Source organism: Cebus imitator, unplaced genomic scaffold, assembly GCF_001604975.1.
Source record: "Cebus imitator isolate Cc_AM_T3 unplaced genomic scaffold, Cebus_imitator-1.0 Scaffold457, whole genome shotgun sequence".
Taxonomy (NCBI): Eukaryota; Metazoa; Chordata; class Mammalia; order Primates; family Cebidae; genus Cebus; species Cebus imitator.
The window spans coordinates 1,396,745-1,404,750 of NW_016107772.1; positions in this window are offsets into that span (position 1 = coordinate 1,396,745).

Genomic DNA, 8,006 nt, shown 5'->3' on the forward strand with positions numbered 1-8,006 from the left:
ACTTAGGGACCTCTGGATTTCTGATGTGACTGTGGGTCTGGGTATGATACAGACTAAGATTGTGTGGGACAAACCTGGGAAACACCACTGTGGCTTGAGAGGTCCTCATGCTAGGGAAGAACATGTTAAGATAAAAGTGCAAAGTCTGTATAAGGTTGAACACCAAGACCTCTTGGTGAGGAGGAGATTGTGGGGCTAAGGTAGGGTGAGCAGAAGGAATGGCAGCCGAAGCGGAGGCAGAAATGTCAGCTATCTCCACCATGGTGTGTAGAAACAGACTTTTACTGTAAAAGTCAGACTGGAAGACATAAGGGGGCTTGGGATGGCCCCTTTGGGTGATTGGGAGGGGAGATGGCATGAGAGGTCTGAGAGGAAGGTGTCTAGAGTGAAGCTGTGAAGAATCAGAGGACTGGATATTTAAACTTTTCTGAAGAATGGCGATGGATAGAAATCAGAATATATTTTATGAAAATGCACAAAATTGAATTTGCAATTAGTAAATCTCTGTCTCCCAAGCCTGCTCAAGACAGTTGTAGAAGCAGTGACAGTTGGATCCAGCTGACCAGTTGTCACCTCTGGAGCTCCTAGTAAGCCTTGCATTAGGCAGTGGTGCCTGTGATTTGTGGGCTATTTGGGCTCACGGTTTGCATAATGCCTTTTGCTCATCCTCTCCTGTAATCCCCACACCACCAGGGGGATGTGAGTCTCAGGACAGAAAATAGTGACCTCCAGGATGGCATGGCTCTTGGTGAGGGAGCTGGCCATGGGCCCCATCCTCTAGCTCCCTGCTGCGTCATCTACTTGGTATTTTCCCTTTGCATCTTCATACGGTTCAGTGGGTCCTCTCTTGTCTTCTCTGGATAGAGTTTAACAGTGCAGGGCTTTGTGTCATTCTACTAGAGGTACCCCCCTCTTAAGGGTTGTGTGCCTTGCAAATTCATGTGTTGGAGTTCTAACCCATGGTACCTCAGAATGCAACCTCATTTGAGAGAGATTGTGTATGCAGGTGATCAAGTTAAAATGAGGTCATGAGGGTGGGCTGAAATTCAGTCTGGCTGATGTCCTTGTAAGGAGGGGGATTTGAAAGCAGGCACGCATATGGGGGACACCACATGAACATGAAGGTGGCCACCTAGAAGCCAAGGAGAGGGGCCTGGAACAGATGCTCCCTCACAGTCCAGAAGGAACCAACCCTGCCAACATCTTGATCTTGGGCTTGCAGCCTCCAGAGCTGTGAGGTAAGTTTCTATTGTTTAAGCCCCAAGTCTGTTACAGCAGCCTTAGGAAACTAATTTACCACCCCAAGCAGATTCAGCCCATTTTCTCTGAGTGATGTTGAAGTTGCTGTAAAAATGCCCTCAAGTGTTGCATTAGCTTATCCAGGAGGATGTACAAACTACTTAGCTAAAAACTTGGCTAAAATCAAGTTAGGCATGGTGGGACACAACTATAGTCCTAGCTTATTCAGGAGGCTAAAGTGGGAAGATCACTTGAGCCTAGTTCAAGGCCAGCCCAGGCAACAGAGTGAGACCCATTAAACAACAACAACAGCAACACTTTGCCAAAATTAAGGTTCACTTTAATGATGATCATTTGTAAAAAATTATCTTAGAAAAGAAAATAAGGGTAGTTTGACCTAATTTCCATATATTTATTATTTACTTTTGTAGAGGAGTTCATACTGACCCATAGAGACCCTCACAATCTTTTTTAAGTGCTCACAAACCATCCATTAGAGAATATATACCAGAATTTGTCCATGCAACAAGTTCCAGCTTACCAACTTACAGGGATCATAATCTGCTTTCTGTCAATTGCAATGTTTGCCCATCAGGAGCCTGTGTTGTCAGATCTGAGATCTTTTAGAGTGGTTGAATACCCTCATCACACTGGCTCTCCTGCTTTTGGAATGTATTTCTCTCTCCTCTTATTTTGAAAAATTTTCAAACATACAAAAAATTTGCAAGAATATTTCAGGGCGTGCTCTTGTAACTTTCATCTACGTTGACCAGTTGTTACCAGGTTTGTTCATTTACTTTCTCTCTCTCTTTCTGTGTACACACACACATGCCTACACTCACACACATTTATTTATATTTAGATAATTTTTAAATTGTATATATAATTTTATTTTTTCTAAATATTTGAGAGTCAACTCCAGATACTATAACTCTTTACCCCTAAAGAGTTAAGTGGCTGGGCACGAGGCTCACGCCTGTAATCCCAGCACTTTGGGAGGCCAAGATGGGAGGATTGCCTGAGCCCAGGAGTTCAAGACTAGCCTGAGCAACATGGCAAGACCCCGTCTCTACAAAAATACAGAAAATTAGCCAGGCATGGTGGCACCTGCCTGTAGTCCCAGCTATTCTGGAGGCTGAGGTGGGAGGATCACTTGCAGTGAGCTGTGCTTTTGCCGCTGCACTCCAGCCTGGGCAACAGACCAGACCCTGCTCCCCTCCACCGCTGCAAAAAAGGGGAAGGTTTAACCATGTAATTATAGAAACAGTTATATTGTTTTACACATCTATGGTGTAATTACCAAAATCGAGATATTTAACATCAGTAACAAAAGTGTTATTGTACATACAACTCATGTTAAAATTTGCCTGAGTCCTAACGCTGTCCTTTATAGTTTTCTCCCATCCAAGAGCACATATTCCTTTACTTGTCATTTCTTTTTAGCCTCCTTTCATCTGGAACAGTTCTTCAGCTATTCTCTGCCTTTCATGACCTTGACATTTTTGAAAAGTTCAGACCAGTTATCTTATAGAGCCATTCGATTTGGGTTTGTCTAATGTCTTTTCCTGCTTAGATTCAGGTTATGCACTTTTGCCACACATTTAATTTTAAAACCAGGGTTTTTCCTGAGGAAGATTTGAAGAAAAATAGTAGCTGCATGAAGTGGCTCTGCCTTCTATTATTAATCCACTTACACCACTCTTCCCTCACAGCAGAACTTTCACTTCTTTGTTCTTGTTGCCCACATGGTTTTAAAGGTCCTTTTTGACGCTATTAGCAGTTTTCATTGTAGTCAATCCAAACAAGGTCTCAATCTTTGTGACATAATGCTGGTGGTAGCAGAGGGCTTTGGAGAAAGATCTCCCTGTGTTTGAACGTTGATTCTATTTTTTACCTATTCTGTTATTATCTGCCTCTTCTTAGAGAGATTTTCCTAATATCCTTGAACTTCAGTTTCCATACATGTGAAAATGGTGAAATGAAGCATTCAGCTTGCAAGCCTATTGAGAAGATTAAATAACACAGAGTGACAAACACATAGCACACAGTATGTGTAAGAGAATGTTTCTCACTTTCCCTTCCTTCCTCCTATTGGCCCCGAGCCATGCCTTTGTATCTCTACCCCTGGCATTGTGGCTGCAATGGTGCCCACCCACATGCTCCCTTCTGCACGGAGATGCATTCCACCAGCAGAGTGCTGGCTGCTAAGGGCTTCTAGCTCAGTCCCTTCCTGGAATTGCCCTGGGCTGAAGGGAGCTTCTTTGCCTGAGGTTTCTTCCCCTTCTAGAGGCCATCTGTAACTGGTCACAGAGGTCCTGAATTTGGGACAACTCCAAAGGGCCATCTTGGATGCAGATCTCCCAGGAGGTCAGCCGAGGCCTGGACTGCAACTGCATGGCAGCCCAGCTGCTCTCTGGCCAGTCGTGCCTCCAGCCCCCTTAATAGGTGTTGATCCACGTGCACTTCCTAGTAGGCCACCTACACACACATTTAAAACTCAGAGATCGTTTTCCTGGGGAGGTGACCTGTGACACCTGGTGACAGTCTCTGGCCCTAGATTTAATGTATGTTATTCGTTTTGGGGAGAAAAAAGCCATACTGAAAAATATGCCCATTATATACAATTCCAGCAATACCGAAAAGTTCAAGGAAGAAAGTAAAACTCACCCAAAGTCCCAATATTTTTAAAGTACCTTCAAATCCATTAAGGTGCATGTGTGTTGAGTGTGGGGGTGTACTTTTACAGATGAGGTTATATACTACATGCTATGCTGGAATTGTGGCAGAGAGTGCTGGTCCTTCAATAACCATCCTCCCCTGCTTTCATAGTAATGGAATTTATAGACCTGACTGCCTAGAATAAAGACGACTTTCCCTAGTCGTCAGAGCTAGATATGGCTGTGTGACTAGTTCAGGCCAATGGCATGTAGGAGGAAGTTGTGTGGGCAACTTCTGGGTCATTTTCAAGGACAAAGGGACATCTTCTTTCCTTACGCTTTTCACTGATGAGAGTACTAAAAAGGCTTTTAGGGAAAAGTAGCAAACTCTGTTATTTCTTGATTTATCTGTTTTAAAAGATCTATATTGACTTCATGTTTTGGTATCTGAGGTTTAGATGTCTCGTACCCTCTGTGTGTGTAGGCACCGAGAATTGCATTGTGCTCGCATAATTTGAGAGCCTATGAGACACCCAGGTGGAGATTTGGGGGATGCCATTGGATAAGTTGGTCTGGCCCCACGTAGCAAAAAGGTTTGCTTTCCTTCTCATGCCTCTAAACTCGGAAAGTACAATTCCCTACTCCTGTTCAAAAAAGCTTTTTTAAATAAAAATTCTCTTTTCTTTTCTTTGGTTTTGATTTTTTAAGTTTTTGTTTTTTATGAAAATATTATACTCAATGATAAAGAAATATGAAGCACTGTAAAAAAGAAAATAGAGATCACCCAGAGATAACCATTATTAACATTTTGGTTCTTTTTCTCCAGGAAGACTTTGTTATATTGATTGTAAATATTGTATTTTTCCTTGTGTAAGATTTGTGTTTTAGGCGTGCAGTGGCTCACACCTTTAATCCCAACACTTTTGGAGCCCAAAGCAGGCAGATCACCTGATGTCAGGAGCTCAAGACCACCCTGGCCAACATGGTGAAACCCTGTCTCCACTAAAAATTCAAAAATTAGCTGGTGAGGTAGCACACACTGTAATCCCAGCTACTTGGAAGGCTGAGGCAGGAGACTTACTTGAGTCTGGGAGGCGGAGGTTGCAGTGAGCTAAGATCGTGCCACTGCACTCCAGCCTGGGCAACAGAGCAGTCTCCATCTAAAAAAATAAAAAAGAAAAAAAGAGATTTGTGTTTTAATTTTGTTTATGGTGCTTTTAAATATAGAATTTAAACTTTGTTATTTAATTGGATTTATTCATCTTTTCTTTTTAGGGCTCCTGGGTTTCATTCTTAGACTTAGAAGCCGCCTCCCTGGACAGATGTAACTAAAGATTATAAAATTGTTCCGTTGTGTTTTCTAGTATTCTTTTGCATGTATTTTTTACATTGTTGGAGATGGGTTTATAACGTCAGGAAGAATCCACACCGATACAGTGGATCACTTAGCAAGGCTAGTTTGCTTTGTGCAGAGAAGATGCAACTCGCCAGCAGTCTTGTCACGAGAGCTCACCTGAACAAATGAACAATTTATTTTTTCATAACCTGACCCAATCGCCCTATACAGTTTCCATTGGCCGGAATGGGACCTCACATTCTATGCTTGATCCGATTGGCTAAAAACTTGAAAATTTCCTGAATAGATAAGTGGGAAAGAATACAAGAAAGAAGAGGAGGCTAGTCAGGAGAAGGTCAGAAGGGTTTCCAAATAAGGAATGACATGAATCAGGGTTTGGAGCTAGCCCAGTTCTGTTCAGACATGCCGGAGCAAGTCAAGGTAGCTGATTAAGAGAATATATATGCATGGGTATGTTTATGTAAATAGCAGATAATGGCCATAGAGCAGGAGTTTATAACTCCTTATAATGTAGTCTAAGACATAAACTTTGAAGAACTTTCCCATCTCTCACATACGTTTAAAATTTTAATCCATCTTGAATCAATTATAATGAAAGAAGAGTATTCTTCTTCCTAAATAGTACAGTAAATCCATCATTTATTAAACAATTTATTTTTTCTTGTTAACTTAAAATGCCACCTTTATCATAAGCTAAACTCTCATATGCAATTTCATCATTTTCTGGACCCCCTGTTCACTCTTCACTTCAGATTTCTTCCAGCACTTCTACCAGTAATACTCCCTTCTAAAGGTTGAATCTTTATTTACGTTACTACTATTATGTATTTTTAGACAGAATCTCACTCTGTCACCCAGGCTAGAGTGCAGTGGTGTCACCATGGCTCACTGCACCCTTGACCTCCTGGGCTGAGGAGATCATCCTACCTCAGCCTCCTGAGTAGCTAAGGCTGCAGGTGTGTGCTACCACACCCAGCTAATGTTTGTATTATTGGTAGAGATGGGATTTCACCATGTTGCACAGGCTGGACTTGAACTCCTGGGCTCAAATGATCCTCCTACGTGGCCTCTTCAAAGTGCTGAGATTACAGGTGTGAGCCACTGAGCCTAGCCTGGTCCTTTACAATCTGTACTCTTCTGTTAGTCAGGAAATGTTATCTCATTTTGATTTTCACTTTTTATTATTGGTACAGTTGTAAATCTTTTCATATGGTTATTGTCCATTTGTATTCTTTCATAACATTTCTCATTCTATTTTGCCCATTTTTCTTTTATAGGTTTGCTTTTTATTTATTAGTGGTTTATTTCAGGTTTGAGATATAAATGATATTTCAAACATTAGCTTTTTTTTCTGTAGTGTATTATAAATACTTTCCTCCTTTTGTCTGCCGACTCTGTGGAGTTTTAAAAATATTTGTCATGGATGTTTTCTGGGTTTTGCAACATGATTAGAAATGTTTCTCCTGTCCACGTTGCTATGGGTTGAGTTGGTCACCACCAAAAATGCATGTTGAAATTTGATCCCAGTATGGGCAGTGTTGGGAGGCAGGGCCTAGTGGGAGGCGTTTGGGTGGTGAGGGTGGATCCTTCATGGACAGTTTGGTGCTAGACTCCTGGCAATGCGGAAGTTTTCCTGGAAATGGATTATTTCCCACAAGAGAACTAATCCATTCTAAAGGATTAGAATGTCCACTGTTGTCCACTATTCCTGCAGGGCTTCCCAAAGTCACACATTCCTATAATCGGGTATGCCGTACATTACATGAATATGCCTTATAGTGTGTGTATTTCTTGTATGTGAATTCTGCTTCATAGGTTGAATATACGACTCTTGTACACAAGCCGATGGACTTATCTGCTCCATTGCAGGAGACCCCTTGGCTGGGTGTATCTCACTGAGGGGTGGCACAGCAGACACAGGTCATGGTCATACACCCTGCAGAAAAGTTAAGAGAGGCCCTTTTGACAGTCACTGAGTTTCCTGTACTTTCACACTTTAAGAACCCAGCCCATGTAGGTCTGAGGTCCTGTATAATGCCAATCCAGTGCCTGAGGAGGGCCAAGAGGGCTGGAGGCATTTTTCTTTTTCTTTTGTTTTGAAATAACTCTAAATTAAGCAAGATGCAATTGAGAAAACCAGGGATCCTTTTGACATTATTTCATCAGGGCTTCTGTATTTCTGGCACTGTGTAATTTGCATGATTGGCTCAGCAGTCCCCCTCTAAAAGCTCACTGCGGCACTGTGGTTTCTGAGGATAGAGGTGCTGTTGTATTTTGCAGCTATGTCACATTGTTTCATTACAAGTGAGTCCATATGTGGCCACGGCACTGATCGGGCCATGAAATTCCAGAGATAGCTTAATACCGATAAGAGTTAAAAGGAGTGGTGTTGCACAGGCCCAGTCACCAAGTTCTGTTCAAAGACCTGGTTTTGCAGGGTGAGCAGTGAGATAACCGTGGATTCTTTTATAGACCTGTGAGACTTTGTTGTTTTCATTGCAATTACTTCTGACTTGTGGTTAGTGGCTTTCCAGCCCCCTCCCGCACCCTGCCTTGATTCTTTCAGTCCCCTCCAGTGCGCTGTAACCACAAAAAGGTTACCAGCCACTGGGGTAGTCCATTTAGGGGCAGGAAGGTGGGATTCAAATATAACTGTGCAACTGACAGAATGATTCATTACCTTGTAGGTCATTGGAAAAGACCAGAGTTTCTCAAACTATGTTCCATGGGCTGATATGAATCATACAAATGTC